The following is a 16,977-nucleotide window of genomic DNA, read 5'->3' as shown; positions in this document are numbered from 1 at the left end:
CAGCTGGTCTTCAAACTTTACCCTTTAGGGTGTGCAGCTGCAGTAGCAGGTCTCTCAGTGGCTCCAAGGGACTGTCACAGCTCATGCTGGGCTGCAATTTCCTACACAGACTGGTTAAGGATACATTGCATAGACTTGGCAGGCTTTGGCCCTGTTGGATTTTAAGACCTTTTAGACAATAGCCCAGGATAATTTACCAAAATGACATTTTTTTACTTACCATATATATTTTTAAACAAACACAAAAGGCTTAATCTTGTAACCATCTCCAACAGATGCAGTCTGAACACTTGCACACCTGTTAACACTATTCTTTATGCCTATTTTTTTTTAAAAATAATTATTTTATCTATTTTGCCTCGTTTTTCCAAAACTTACTCTGGACTCTTGATCTTAAAAAAAGGATTGATGGGGCCCAGCGCAACAGCAGCTGGAGGGCCTAGGAGGCAGGGCGGCGGGTCCTGTCCTAGCCATGAGGCCACAGCAGGCGCCGGTGTCCAGGAAGGTATTCATTCAGCGCGACTACAGCAGTGGCACACGCTGTCAGTTCCAGACCAAGTTTCCCACAGAGTTGGAGAACAGGATTGGTAGGCAGCAATTTGAAGAAACAATTCGAACTCTAAATAATCTTTACGCAGAAGCAGAGAAGCTTGGGGGCCAGTCATATCTTGAAGGCTGTTTGGCTTGTTTAACAGCATATACCATCTTCTTGTGCATGGAAACCCATTATGAGAAGGTTCTGAAGAAAGTCTCCAAATATATTCAAGAACAGAATGAGAAGATATATGCTCCCCAAGGCCTCCTCCTGACAGATCCCATTGAGAGAGGACTTCGAGTTATTGAAATTACCATTTATGAAGACAGAGGTTTGAGCAGTGGAAGATAAGCCATAGAATTAAAGATCCCACCTGCAGCTGGAACCCTCATCTGTCCATGGGTCAATCGCAGAGTGTCCCTACCTCCTCTCCAGAGCATCAATCCTTTGTATCTGCTGCCAGAGCCATGGTGCCATTTATGCCGAGGACTAACTTTCTAAAATTCCACACCTGATGTGACTTCTAGTCACTCAGCATCCACTTTGTGTCTCCAAATTGTGTAGGACTTGTCATCTTTTGATTAGCTTCTGAGAAAATACAATGAAGCATTTCACTTTTTAAAATTCAGTCATTAAATAAAGTATGCAGTTAGAGGGCCTAATACAAAGTTTGTTTCTTACCTGCCACCAGGTAAAAAATTGCCATTGGTTCTCTTCATTCCTTGAGCCAGTTTACCTGGTAGCTTTATACTTCAAGAAGTCAAATCTTAGCCAAAATTCTGATTAATAAAAAGCTTTTCTCTAGGTAAGGGGTGTATTATGTCTGTGGTTTTGCCAATGCATCTCCCAGATTTCAGAGAACTATCATTTCTGCCATGTTTCAAATCTTAAGATTTATTTCTGCTGTTCAGTTTCTCAAGCCGAAGCTCAATGAAAAAAGGAGTATAATGTTTTTTGTTTTATTACAGCAATTTTTGCTCATAAAATCAGTATTTAATGCAATGTTCATTCTTTTCTTGGGTGACTTAGGTTGATTTGCATTACCTTTGGGTGTGGGAAGATGTGGTTTTTGTTGCTTGTTCATTTACACAAATAAGCACAATGAAGTGGATGCTAAATTGTCAAACACATAAATGTCCCTGCTCTTTTCCTGAATTTGTAATACACAGTGTAATAATACTTTAAATATAGTTTTGTTATAAAGATAACTTTTAAGAAAAAGTTTGATAGGAATAATGCTGTATATTGCTAATTTTTAATCATACGGACACACTTTCTGATCGATATTCTCCTCATATACAGTATTCAGTACACAGAAATGTTAGGTTTGGTTCAAATAAAGTGAGCTAAGTGACCCATGTGGAACTCTCAAGACTTCAGTCGAGATTTCTAGTTCTTTTGTCTATACGTTCTTAGTATTGGAGTTTCTTATGTTCTCCTTTTTTTTCAGGATTTGAGAGCACTGTTTTGGGAGAAAATTAAGGAATATATTAGAGAATGAAGTAGTTAAAAAGTTCCAACTTGCAGAGATATTGTAGGTGCTAATACTAGATTTAGTCTTACAAATTTAATTTCTGTCTGGTAGTTAATATATCCCATCTGTCTGTAATATTTAATTGTATAAAACTTATTCATTACTTTATAGCCTGTAATAGTGTGTCTGCCTTTTAAACCTATTGCAATAACTTCAACTTTGCTGAAATATTAACATATTAGTAAAACTTTTCTTAAACAAACAAAAGAAAGGGATTGATGGGCAAAGGTCTATATTCTATAACTTCTTCAAGCTGACTTTTTGGGCGTTGATCCTACCTAGGCAGGAACACATAACCTTAGCCTATTTTACAAAGAGGTTACCAGGGTTAGATATCATTAAGAACAATATTTTAAATTTTGACAAAGGCAAAAACCTGTTCTATAGCTACAGCAGTCTCCGGCTACAGCAGTGTAGCTTGTTTAGCACTCTAGTTTGTAAAAGCATCTTTTTGGATGGCTTAGGAATGTGATCTCTAGTGAACCTAACAATGCCTAAGTTACCTGTGCAGGTCCTCAGACAGATGCTAATAGAAACACAATCTCAGGTTTAAAAACGTTTTCTGAGCAGATGAATATTATGTAGCTGGTGTCACCTCAATTACTGCCAATTAAGGCTTTTGGCACATACTTGGGTTGGGATTTAAACTATCCCCCACATTTTACAACCCTAGCTTTTTACTACTATCATTGATGACTGACAAGTTCCTGGCCCTTACAAGGCAGTCATGAACATTAGGCATGCTTACAACCTATCTTCCCATGATCTCCTGGCTCAGTAGTTTTTGAAGAGCCGTGCACAAATGACTCTATGATCTGACATTTCTCACATCCAATCAGTGGCTTACTGCCTCTGGAAGCTCCACCATTGTTTTTGTCCCAGGAATGTCTTCTGCATGCTTGGAAAAATGCCTTATTGGCATGTCCCTTAGCTGGTTGCTGGACTTGGAACTTGGGGCCTGAGTGCTGTCCCTCAGCTCTCCAGCTGAAGGCTAACATTCTGCCACTTTGAGTCCCAAAGCAACTCTGCTTACACATTCAGCACTCTGCTGGCTGAGTAGAGGTGACACTCTCACAGGGACCTTTTTCTGTCTGGGCTGGCTTTGAACCAGTTTGCAGATCTATGAGTCTCATAAAAGGCCACTTTACTCCAATTAAAAGCAATAAGGTCGTCAACATAGAAGTAGCTTTTAAGCATGCTCTTACCTAAAACTTATTAAGAGCCAAACTTACACCTTAGAAATTTGTAAGAATCCTCTGTGCTTTGCTCTGGGCTTGCTGGAAACTATTTAAAAAAAACCTATAAGAACAAACCTGAATAGCAATTATTTTGGTAATCCTAAATTTTTGTTCAATTTGAGGCAAATGTTAAGAACAATTTTACTTTTAAACTTTATATACCAAAATCCATTCCTAATTTTTAAGCTTCTTATTATTCTCTTTTAATATTTTATAATTCAGTTTTTATTTGCGTTTTGAAAAGATCCATTAAAATCTTAAGGCGAAGTGTCACTCATTGTCTCTTATCTGCTTGTTTTAAAACAGATACACATTAAAAACTTTTAAACTCACATAAGAATTTTTCCTTAATGAAAGAATTACAATTACTGTCACTGTACCAAGAAGCTAGGCTTAACCTTTATAACTTTTAAAAGCATCCTAATTGTAGAACATCATTAAAAGCAAGTCACATTATACAAATAAACTTTTTTAGTCCTCTTTTTAAGGCCTTATTAAATTTAATTTTAACACATCCAAGGGGCAGTTTTAACAATACAAATCAGATCACCACATAAGTAATTTTTATCATCATGTTTTCAAAGTCTATATGCAGGGAATAAGGACAGAACAAAGATGGGCCACTCGGCATCTCCTATGGAATAGGCACGCACCCAATCTGACTCTCTAGGGTTAGATGCACTGAATTTGTGATAAGTTTCCATCTTTTGCCATGCATGGACTCCTCCCAGGACCTGTCCCACCATCTGTGGACTCCCCCGAGGGTCTGTCCCACCATGCATGACCAGCTGAACTGAACTTCTACCGCCTTACCCTCTTCCCTAAAGGTAGATCTTCTGTTGGCTTCTAAGTTTTTCCCTTTTCTTTTCTTTTTCCTTTTCTTGGTTCATAAATAAAATACAGTTTTAGACAGACAGAACAGGTAACCTTTTTTGACAGTGTAAAACTAAGCTTTATATTTTAATTTTTGTATTTATCCCCAAATTTTTGCCATGGGAACTAAATCCCAAACAGCCAATGCATTTTAAAATATTAGGTTTTTAAATACCAGATTTTCTAATTTTTAAGTTAAAGAATTTCTGAAAAGCCATTTAAAACAATGTAAAAGTTATTTAAAATTTTGGTAATGTCCAAACCTCATAACCTTTTACATTTGAAATTTTATCTCACCTAATTGTTACAGCATGCTGAAAATTTTTATCTTGAACATGTTCACAAACACCAACAAAACACTCACACAGATGTTAAAGTGCACAAAAATCAAAATCAGTTGTATGTACATTTTTAAATTTTTAAACAAAAATTTAAGACAATTTTTCTTTAAAACTAAGTACCTTTGTTGAGCTTCATTTTCCCAGAGCATGCTTTTTAGCAAGGCAATTGACCAATGGATCTTTTTAATCCCTTCTGTTGGAGGAAGGCTGGGGGAGGGGGTTGCCTGAAACTAAACTGGCCTGATTTTTTTTTATCCAATTTTAGCCAAGAGCAATTTTCAAATTTTTACATTGTCAGGACTAGCTGAAAAGTCCAAACCAGGCACACAGCCTTCCTCACCCTCCCCACTTGCAGACTCCACAAGGAGAAAATATGGCCTGAGGTGTCAAGGGAACCAACCTTCCACGCCTCATAGGAAGGGGGCATAGCACGTCTGTGACTGAGCCCAGCTAGGGGCTGGAACTTTTATTCCCCCAGAAATGTTCAAATTAATAACAAAAACACAAATAAACACAAAAACCACGTGTCCACACTTAAAACTGGTACCAATTCTAAAACAGAACTAGACAACAACCAAAGGCTGGGTTGGGGACGAATGGGCCCCCAGTTCATACCTATCAGAACTCTTCACAATTCTCACTCAGCAAGCTGAATCCAGAGTCTGGTGAGTGAGCTGGCCACCTTCACCAAGAACTTCCCCACCTCAGAAAACAGAACAGAAACCACACCAAAATAAACAAGACAGACAAGTGGCCACAAAGACAAAATCAGGTCTGAGTGAATGGGGTGACATCTCACCATTATTCACAAGTGGGACTCAATTCCATTTACCAGGGGATTTGAATCCCCTCTACTCACCTCCGGAGGATTTTTCATTTAGATTCCTGCAAACGTGACACAGGGGCCTTCCAAAGAGGAGAAGAATTCCCAGTCATCCTGGAGCAAGGGGAAGAAGTCTCTAGTGGCCATCCCTTCAGACTGACAGGTTCTCCCACATGCTCAGACCTCCGTGGGCCAAGGCCTGAGGCTAAAATTTTGCTGGGGCCACTTGCAGGTAGTCAGTGACAGTTTCATCCTGAATATGGTTGATAAATTGAAGGTGCCCAATCAGAACGACAAGCAAAACACTCAACAGAAAGACACAACTAAAGAAAAAGACACATGCTGAGCGTTGTAATTTGCCAACCAGAAAGTGCCAGACTTAGATGGAATATTCTCCAAAAAATTCCCGCATGAAAGTGCCATGCTACAGATGGAAAATTTCCACAAAAATGATGCAATAAACAGCAATTCACCCAGATGGGGACTGGGGAATTCTCCCACAGACCCCGTGGCAGCCCTATAGCATGTCCTACAAGACTCTTTGCCAACCAGAATACAGATCCCACAGGAAACCAGAATTACAGATACAGAATCTGCAGGCGACCAAAAATAGAGAACGGTAATGACTCCACTTACTTGTCGGGTTTTTCACGACTCCATGCTTTGGGGTCTGGGTGAGTTTATGGGGGGCATCACGGATGAGCCCCCAGAAGAAGTGCCCATATTTTGGATGCCCCCTAACAGACCACCATAGACCATGATCAATGCAAACAGCAAAGAGTTGTTTATTGCAAGCTCGAGCTTGGTTCTCTGAACACTAGATAACCAGTGATGCTAAGAGGCCCTGAGCACAAAATTAACAACACTTTTATAGTATCAAATAATCAAGGTTAGGTGGTCTTCACACAAGCAAGTTCACAATTTCAGGGGGTTTCCACACAAGCAAGTTCACAAGTTCAGGGGGTTTAAGTCCACCCTGATGGCACTACCCTTTTTCTGATGGAACAATTAGTCAACTGTTCTATTCCTTAAGGATAGGAAGGGTTGGTGGCAACCTGCGTTTTTTTGAGAACTGTTCCTCTTTTGAGGTTATTCTGAGGGAAGCACAGCTACAGGTTGGTGGCGTTAATCTTAAAATGGGGTTACTGTAGCTCTTCACTAGGTATTTTATTTTTTCTAGCGCCATTACCAATGGAGTTGCTTTCCTGATTTCAGCCATGCTTTTCTTATTGTTGGCATACAGAAAAGCCATGGATTTTAGAGGGTTAATTTTATACCCTGCTACTTTGCCAAAGTTTTGAATCAACTTGATTAAATTGAGAGTGGAGTCCGTGGGATTCTTTAAATGCAAGATCATGTCATCTGCAAAAAGGGAGAGTTTTACTTCATCTTTCCCCATTTGGATCCCTTTTATGTTTGCATCTTGTGTTATTGCTGAAGCTAGGTATTCTAATACTAAATTGAAGATAAGTAAAGAAACTACACATCCTTGTTTGATTTCTGAGTTAACAGGAAATGGCTTTAGTTTTTCATCATTAAGTATAAGGCTGGCTGTAGGTTTGTCATATATAGCCTTTATTGTATTGAGGCAGGTTCTCTGGATTCCTAATTTTTCCAGAACCTTCATCGAAAATGGGTATTGGTTCTTGTTAAATGCTAATTCTGCATCTATTGTGATAACCATGTGGTTCTTATTCTTGCTCTTGTTGATGTAATGAATTATATTAATTGATTTGCATCCCTGAAATGAATCCTGTTTGACCTTGATGTATGATTATTTGGATGAAGAGTTGAAGTGCATTGGACTAAATTTTGTTGAGAACTTTTGCTTCAATGTTCATCAAAGAAATGGGTCTATACTTCTCTTTCGTTGATGAGTCCCTGCCTGGTTTTGGGATGAGGGTTATGATGGCTTCATAGAATGAGTTCGGTAGTGAAATTTCTCTTTCAATTTCATTGAAGATTTGAAGGAGTATTGGTGTGAGCTCTGCTTTGAAGGCCTTGTAGAATTCCACTGTAAATCCATCTGATTCTGGGCTTTTCTTGTATGGGAGTTCTCTTATTGTTGTTTCTATTTCAATGCTTTATATGGACCTTTTAAGATGGTTCAACTGATATTGGTTTAGTTTCAGCATGTCAATATTTGCTAGGAAATGGTCCATTTCTGCCAAGTTCTCAACATTATTAGCATGAAGTTTTGAGAAGTATTCCCTTATAGTGTTCTGAATCTTGGTACTTTCTGTGGTGAAGTTTCCATTCTCATCTCTGAATTTATTTATTTAGCTGTGTTCTATTCTTTTTCTAAGTTTTGCTAAAGTTCTGTCTATTTTGTTAATATTATCGAAGAATCAACTCTTTGTTGTGTTGATTCTTTGTATGTTTTTTGTCAGATTCTAATTCGTTTAATTCTGATTTAATTTAATGATTTTTTTTCTGACTACTGGATTTGGGTTTATCTTGCTGCTCTTTTTCAAGGAGATTCAAATCTGTCTAAATTTTTTATTTCAGCTCTCTCCAATTTGTTGTTGTAGGAACTCAGAGATATAAAATTCCCTTTGAGTACTGCCTTTGCTTTGTCCCAGAGGAGCTGGTAATTTGTATGTTCATTTTTGTTGAACATCACGAACATTTGAATTTCTTTCTAATCTATTCCGTGACCAATTGGTGATTCAACAGTGTGTTGTTCAGCATCCAAATGTTACAGGACTTTCTTTGGTGGCTTTTGGTGTTGAGTTCTAAATTTATTCCCTTGTGTTCTTAGTAATGTAAGGTATAAATTCAATATTTCTGAATTTGGACAGGTTTGCTTTGGACCTAAAATGTGGTCTATTTTGGAAAATGTTCTGTGTGCTGCTGAGAAAAACGTGTATTCTGATACTTCTGGGAGAAATATTAGGTAGATGTCTGTTAAATCTAGTTGTTTAGATTTGTGGTTTCTCTGTTGAGTTTTTGCCAATTTGATCTATGAAGTGGGGATAGGGGTGTGATAAAGTTCCCAACAATTAATGTCTTTGGATCTATGTGAAAATTGAGGGAATGTAGTGTTTCTTGGATAAATTTGGGTGCTCCGTTGTTTGGTGAATAGAGATGTAGTATTGTAATATCCTCCTGAAGGAGCTATCCCTTAATTAGTATGCAGCGACATTTTTTATCTATTCTCACTAAATTTAAATTGAAGTCTCTTTCATGTGATATTAGTATTGCAATTCCCACCAGTTTATGGGAGCCATTTGCCTGGTAGATTTTGTTCCAGCGTTTCACTTTCAAAATGTGTTTTTTTAATGGACAGTTCTGATTTCTGAAGGCAGCAGATAGAAGGATCTGGCTTTTTAACCCAACTAGACAGTCTATGTCACTTAATTGGAGAGTTAAGTCCAGAGTTATGAATGAGAGGTGTTTGAGAGTTCCTGCAAAGTTATCCACATTCTTGGGAGCTTCAGTGGCTGGATTCTTCCTATGGTTGTTGGATTCTCAGTTTGGGTGCAGTTTCTTGGCCTTTATTGTGGTCTTGTTGATTTTCTCTGTGTAGGCATCTTTAAGTATCTTTTATAGGGATGGCTTGATGAAGATATATTGTTTCAGTTTTTCTTTGCTATGGACAGTTTTTATTTCACCTTTGGTTATGAAGGAGAGTTTAGTTCGTTACACTGTTCTTGATTGATAGTTGTCTTTAGAGCATGGCCTTGATCATTGCATGCTCTTCTTGCTTTAATTGTCTTGCTGCAATATATGAGGTGATTCTAATTGGTTTTCCTTTTTAAGTGGTTGACTTTTATTCCTTTACAGCTTTAAGGAACTTTTCCTTTGTCTGAACTGATCCCGTGCGGATTATAATGTCATGATGGGATATCCTATCCTTGTCTGGTCTATTTGGGGTTCTAAAAGCTTCTTGTATCTGAATAGGCCTATCTTTTTTCATGTTTGGGAAATTCTCTTCTAGGATCCTATTAACCAAATTTCCTATACCATTAAGTTCTGTCTCTATGTGATACTCCAAACCCATTATCCTCAGATTAGGCCTTCAGATGGTGTCTTCCAAATGGTGAATAGATGTATCATATTTTTTGGATTTGTCTTGGATAGTTGCATGTTCCTTCTCTATAATAACCTGGCTGTTCTCATTACCTCAGATTCAATGTTCTGCATGGTCTAACCTACTGTCAAGATTTTCTACTTTGTTTTATTTTTCTTTCTTTTCCTTCTAATTGGTTGGCATTGAAGGCTTCAAATTCTTTGTTGGAGCTTTGTTTTCAATCTTGTATGAACTTCTTTATTTCCTTAATTTTGTGCTCAGTGTTTATTCTAAAATCACTTAGTTGATTGGTTATGGTTTCCTTGAACTCCCATTCCTGCTGTTGGACTCCATTCTGCATTCCCTTTGTGATTTACCTGAATTCTTTCAGCTGTCTGTTTATAGATTCCATGAAAATATTTGTGTATTCTCATCCCCTCTCACAATTCCTGTATAACTCTTTGATTAGCTTTCTCACGTTCACACAATTCCTGTCTTTTTTTTTTTTTTACTGTTCTCAGCCTGCTCACATAATTCCTTTATTTCTCATTGACTGTTCTCAACCTGCTCATGCAATTCTTGTATCACTCTTTGAGTAGTTCCTCATGCTCATGAGATTCCTGTATTGATCTTTCGTTTGCCTCCTCTCTCTTCCTATCGTGCTCATCATGAGACTTTTTCAAGTTTTCAATCATTTCATTCACCATGTTTAGCAGTAGTATTTGTAGAGCTTTTTGGGAACTCTCCTCTGGATTATTCATTAACTCTTCTGTCACTTGATTATCACGAATGGGAGTTGAGATACCCTGATTTGCCATTTTTCTTGTGTTTTTCTGTCTTGTTCTGTCCGTTTGGTATGAAAGTAACATTGTGTGCTAGAATAGTATTTTAAGGCAAGCATCAACCACAGTCCTGTATTTGCACAGTCAAAATGGCTGCAGATAAATTGTAGTTCAACAGATACAATCAATTCAAACAAGTATGGATTAATAGGCTTTGAACAGCAGAGAAGAATTTGGCAAACCAGAAATTATTAGGTTTAGGGAAATATGTGGGAGAAATAGGTTTAGATGTATGTGGAAAGGTAAAAGGAGAGTGAAGTTAATCAAGTCCTAACTTCAGGGTGGGAAAAGGATTGGACAGAATGTTAGGAGAGAGATTAAAAAAAAAGAAAAAATGGAAAAAGAACAATTGAAATTTAAAAAGTGAAACTCAAAATCATGAAAATGTAAAGAAATGTTATTGAGAGAAGAAAAGGTAGGATGACAGGAGGGGAGGAACAGAAACGAAATATGAAAAACTAAAAAATAAAAATCCTTAAAATTAGTTACTTGAAAATTATATAGGTATAAAGAGATAATACTGCTATTAAAGAATTTAAGCCTAAGAGTTTGTGAATAGAGTAATAAATTTCTTGATTATGTGTGTTCCCAATTGGGGATAACATATGATAATCGATGAAGGTTATATATCTGCGGCTGCGCAGAACAGCAATTAAGGCATGCAAAAAAGAAAGAGAAAAAATGAAAAGAATAAAAAAGAGGGGGAAACAAGCTACATAAAATATAATTTCACTCTTTCTTGTCTACTCTCCAGCCACCATGAGGGACAGAAGAGATGGTTTTAGAAGGAAAAGTTTCTACTCTTCCCATTTTTCAAGGGACCATTCTCCCCATAAAAGGGAGCATCCATTTTTCAGAGTCACCTGGAGGTCAAAAGGACTCTCCACAACAGATCTGGCTCCAGTTTCAGCAGCAGGGGCTACTCTCCAGGACGGAGCAGAGCATATTCATTCTACAAATCTTAGCATAGTTGTGGTGCCTGAACTCTGGGCCTGGGAGCTGTACTTCAGCTCTTCATCTAAAGGTTAGCACTCTACCACTTGAGCCACGGCACCACTTCCAGGTTTTTACTTTTTGCTTGTATGGTGCTGAGGAATAGAACACAGGGCCTCATGCATGCAAGGCAAGCGCTCTGCCACTGAGCTACCTCCCAAGCCGTCTACTCAGTCTCTGAAAACATCACGAGACACTTCACCTTCAAGCTCTTCAGCAGTTCCTTCATCAAGGGTTTATCGGCAACACTGGGAAACTTTCGGGATGGTTGTGAAAATGCTGATTGAAAAAGATCCTTCATTATAACAGTCAATACAGTTGACACTGAGGCAGAATTTACATGAAATAGGTGAGCGTTGTGTTGAAGAATTGAAGCATTAAATTGCAGAGTATGATAATTCTGCTCAAGATTTTGGAGAGCATTTTTAGAAGAATTAGTGTTTAGGTATAATAAACATTAAAAGAAATGTTTCTAGATATAACCACCCTCCCTCCTCCACCTGTGGAACTGTGTAAATCTTTAATGTATGGGACTTTTGTGATGAAGAGCAATATTTTATTTGGCCATATTTCCAATTCAGTCAAAGGTCTAAAATAGTCTTTGAACGATACTTTAGCTATAATTTTTTTTCTAAACATAAAGTCACTTAATCCATATTCCCCCTTTGAACTTGCTCTATTCTACTGTCTTCCATAACATATGCTGATTTGTTTGGTCATTTGAGTGTAATTTATAGCTAGACATCTTTCCATTTAAAATGATAGTCTTTTGCATTCTTGGAGCAGAGATCGCAATGTAAAAACTGCTACCATTTTGAGTTGTGAATTTTTGTTTTTGCTGACTCTTTTGTTAGTCATTTACCAAGTTGAGGATATCATTCAAATAAACAGTACCCTGGTATCTTAGTGCATATTTGCTTTCAGAACAGTTTTCATTCAGCAACAAAACAACTTTCAAAATTCTAAATCATAACTTCAAATTTTTTCTCAAAATAAATAACAGTGTTTTCTCTTAAAATATTCATGAATGTTTGGAGTACTGTAGCTGATCAAATCTTAAATATCATATAGTAAGAATAAAAGAAAGCAATTTGAGGTGGACGATGAGTATTATAAAAATGTAATTACTGAAATAACTTTCTGCGGAAAAAACTCAGCAAATATAGGAGATTGGAGTTTAACATTTTCATAGACCCATACTGGTTTAAACAATTTTTCAAACTATTCTTTTATTAGTCGCTATAATGTGAGTGTTTTGTTCTGCTGACTTTTTTTTGGGGGGGAGGGGGGGTCCGGTTGTGGGGCCTGAACTCTGGGAGTAGACGCTGTCCCTCAGCTCTTCAGCTCAAGGCTAGTGCTCTACCACTTGAGCGACAGCGCCAATTCTTGCTTTTTTCTTTTTGCTTATGTGGTGCTGAGGAATCAAACCCAGGGCCTCTGACATGCAAGGCAACCGCTCTACCACTGAGCCACCTTCCCAGCCCCTGTTCTGCTGACTTTTAAATGTCTTAATCTTCAAAAATGTTCTTAAAGAAACAAAGGAGAATTAGTAAGTTAGCAAGAAATCTGTGTGTGTACAGTCCTTCATGAGTGAGCCAACCAAATCATGAGTTAGTTAAGAATTTAACAGGGACCATTAGAATGTTCCATTTATTTCCTGGCCATTTTCAGTAGTCCTGTGCATTGAACCAAAATAATTTTTTTATTTTTTTTATTTTATTTGTGAACATACTGTACAGAGGGGTTACAATTACATGGGCAGGATAATGCGTACATTTCTTACCAAGCATTGCAGCCTCCTCCTTTGTTTACCTTTCACATCCCTTCCCAGCCTCCCCCCTTCCCCCCCAATCCAAATCCTTCTCCTTCCCCCCTTCCTCCCGCCCCCCCACCCCGCACCGACGTTGTAAAGCTCGTTTTGGACATGACAACTTGTAATTCTCATTGTTGCAACAGGTCCACCTGTATCCTTAAACAACTGGTTTTTCCCCATCTCCTCCACAAGTTATATAGTGAAAGCAGGGGTTATACTGTGGGGGAGGCACATATAAAGAAACAAAGAGATAATCTTGTAAATGTGTTAGAAACAAATGCATGAATGAAAAAAAGCCATTAAAATACATATCTAAGGGTTCATTTTCCTGACATCACATTATCTGACATTTTCAGCTTTACTCATACATATACTAGATATTGCTAATAGGGGAAACCATGAGACCTATGTTTCTTTGCTCCTGGCTTTGTAGCATTAGTTAATACAGAAATTTTAACAATCATATTTGTTATTACTGCCCAATTGCATTATACTCCCATTCTTTTTCCATTTCTACCATGTTCTCACTTCAATTCTGTCCTATTTCTATGCCCTTTATTGTTGCCTTCATCTAAAAGTACCTAAAATTTACATTGAAACTGGAAATAGCAATATAAATAATTTAATGAAGCTTATGATGCATGCTTCAAAATATGTGTTATATCATTTTACAAGTTTTGATGAAAGCCATTTAAGTTTTCTAAGACCACCTTAATTTTCCTCTCTTTGAAATCTAACTTCTTAATGTTTCCAATATTTATAAACTATAAGCCCCATAAAAGTTCCATGTATTATCTGCTATTCTTCAGTGTGAATATTGATGTGTTGCTCACTTTAGAAAGATCAAGACGTCATTGATGTTGATTTTATTTTATCCTCTCAGTGTTTTCTTTCCCTTAAATATTCTGTTCCCAGAATTCAGTTCCTTTAATCAAGATTTTTTTACAAGTAAAATTTGAGACAATACCCTAGGCAGAGGCGTATTCACTTTATTGAAATTATTTGATGTTTACTAACATATATTTCAGTACAGGCACAAGCATTTAAAGCTGTTATAGCTTGCCATTGGCAGCATTCTGACAAGCTTGTCAGTGTTTAACAGCATATTTGGTTTTTGCTTTTTGATGCCTTTTAAAGTCTAATTTTAGGATAGATATATTCAGATGGGTTCTACAGTATATTTTGCAAAATGCTCTTATTTTTAGATTGTTGTTTTTGATTAATGCCCAAATGATGTTACAAAACTTTTATTGTCTTACCATAAAGCTTTCATGACCAACAGGAAAAATAGATATTGTAAAGATTTTTGTGAATTAAAAAACACAAAATAAAGTAATCAAGTTTAAATAAAAAATATATAATTTCACTGTATTGCTATAGTAAATATTATTCTATGTGTATTACCTTTTTAAAAAAAAATGAACACTATTTGACATCTAATTTGAATTAATTACCCCCTTCTTCATCAGAGGGTCATCAACTTAAACGTTATCAACTATACAATATTTTCACAATATATTTGCCATTATTTTGGGAAAAAACCCAAAATTTTAGTATTGTCACATAGTAAAACCGAAAACAGTTTAATTCTCTGGAAACTCCTAACTTTTAAAACTGAATAATTGTTAAGAGGACAGAATATATGTCTTCTTCAAAATTATTACAAATACTAACTACTCATTTTCAAATTCTGAACCAGAATTTTGACATTCAAATTTTGAATGTCTCTGGAACACAGACATACAGAGACATTCAAAAAAGTACTTATTTGCATGTTAATTAATTCTGCAATAGCTGCAGTTTCAATGGGGGTTTGAGAAATCAACAGAAAATATAGCCACATTCTTGTAGAGGATAAAACTACGATGTGTAATAATTAATTCCTCAAGAATAAGCTATTTTTTCTATGACCATCAATCCCAAGCTTTTATGCCATAAAGTCAACCTAGCCCAACAATTTCCAACTTGTAAGGTGCACCTTAAAATTCCCGTAATTCCCATCATGAACAGCTTATCACTATTGCAAAAAAAATACTACACTTCTGCTAATGTGATGCCCTTCTTAATGTGGAAAGAACACTACACTAAACTTTGCTGCAACATTTTCCCCCCAGTGGTATTCTTGAAATCCGAACACTTGCAAATATTATTTATATTTATATTTTTATCTATCATAGATATTCAGGAGGCTAAGATCAGAAGATTATGGTCAAAGCCCACCCAGGGAGGAAGGATCCTTAGATTCTTATCTCCAATAAACTGCTCAGAAAAAGCCACACAAAAGTGGCACTGAGGTTGAGTGGTAGGGCACAAGCCTTGAGCACAAACCAGCTCAGAGAGAGTGGCCAGCTCCAGTGTTCAAGACTGAGGACAAACCAAAAAACAAAAACAAAATAAAAACAAACCGCAATCCTGGCATTTTTCTCATTGTATACAGAGGCACGTAATTGAGGAAATTTCTTCCTGTATTACAAATACAGAGACGAACCAAGACGTCACAAAATTACTCTCTTCATACCTTGTTACACCAAAGCTTCAAAAAATTGCTTTTTCTAAATTTATAAATTAATTTCATGCATTTGTTGCCAACTCTGTCTAGATTATTCACAGTATCATTTTATACATGCATTATCTATTAACTAAGTTCTAATTATACCTCACTTGAAAGAAAATTTTAAGCAAATAGAATTCCAGAATCATTTGTGAATTTGTCAATTAAACCCTCTACTTAAAAATAATTTTTAGTATCCTATAGAATACAAAATTACAAAGACAAAATATTTATTTTAAATCTATATTCTAATATAGCAAGGTCTACAAAGTCCTACATTAGATGAACTTTGCTATTTCCCCAGGCTTAAACTTTTGTAATCCTTCATCATTTGTTTGGAATCCAACAGGATGCTTACTTTTTCAAAGTTTTCATTGGGAATCATGAGCCATTTTGCATCTAGGAATGTTCTGTAGTGAAGAGAGCATTAAAAACACAACTGAGGATTATAAGGGACTTGCATTTCAATAGGAAACGACTTCTCAAAACATACTGACAAAAATTAGCCCAAACTTCCAACTGTGTATCCCTTTCTTTTTGTTTGGTGTTTCATGGAGATAAAATTATACTATCTGGCCAAGGGAAGCTATCTCTATGTAATTATACTCTTTAATCTCGTGTCTTAGTCTGAGTGCTAGAATTCCAGGCTTGTATCACATTGCTTTGTCATAGTTTGTTGGTTTATTTAATCTACAGACTAACAATTCTGAACTTCTCTGACTGCTCAAACTGTTTATGTACTATTTTCAAAGATGTGCTAACATTTAACACAGGATATGAACATGTTCAGATGCACATGCAGGGGTCTCTGATTCATTCTTCCATGGATCCAATCCCTTTAATAATGATTTCTTGACCTTCTTACTATCTCTGGTTCCTACCTTTGTAATATTCTCAAGCTTTTTGAAGAAAATTCACTTGAGGATCTAATATTAAAAATTATCACTTGTTCTAGTTTTACTCAGGATATATTTTATATTTCTTTAACTTTTCTACACATTCCGAGAGTTGTTTTATTTGTGTAGGTTTTTTTGCATATATAATTACCTCTGTGTGTATGTGTATGTTTGTAAGTATATATGCAAAAGCCTCAACAACCTTATTCAGCAATCTTGCTCATTGACTAGTATTTTATCACTTGAGCTCATGCCTATAATTCTAGCTACTCAGGAGGCTGAGATCTGAGGATTGCAATTCAAATCTAGCATGAGTAAGAAAGAAAGGTTCTGAGGCACTTATCGCCAATTAACCACCGGAAAACTGGAAGTGGCGTTGTGGGTCAAGTGGTAGAGCTCTAGCCTTGAGCTGAAGAGCAGAGAGACATTGCCCACTCCCACAGTTCAAGCCCTGCCACGACCATCAAAAAGAAAGAAAGAAAGAAAGAAAGAAAGAAAGAAAGAAAGAAAGAAAGAAAGAAAGAAA

At 36.6% G+C, this 16,977-nt stretch overlaps 2 pseudogenes; both read left to right on the top strand.

Annotated features, from left to right (window-relative positions):
* Positions 1–472: 472 nt before the first annotated feature.
* On the top strand, positions 473–1,185 carry LOC138808681 (golgin subfamily A member 7 pseudogene; annotated as a pseudogene).
* Positions 1,186–5,821: 4,636 nt separating this feature from the next.
* On the top strand, positions 5,822–11,620 carry LOC138808680 (periphilin-1 pseudogene; annotated as a pseudogene).
* The last annotated feature ends 5,357 nt before the right edge of the window (positions 11,621–16,977 follow it).

The sequence above is a fragment of the Dipodomys merriami genome, unplaced genomic scaffold (assembly GCF_024711535.1).
Source record: "Dipodomys merriami isolate MVZ:Mamm:240054 unplaced genomic scaffold, mDipMer1.0.p SCAF_468, whole genome shotgun sequence".
In the NCBI taxonomy this organism is placed as follows: domain Eukaryota; kingdom Metazoa; phylum Chordata; class Mammalia; order Rodentia; family Heteromyidae; genus Dipodomys; species Dipodomys merriami.
Note: the sequence above shows the minus strand (reverse complement) of the source record. Positions and strands in the feature narration are given on the sequence as shown.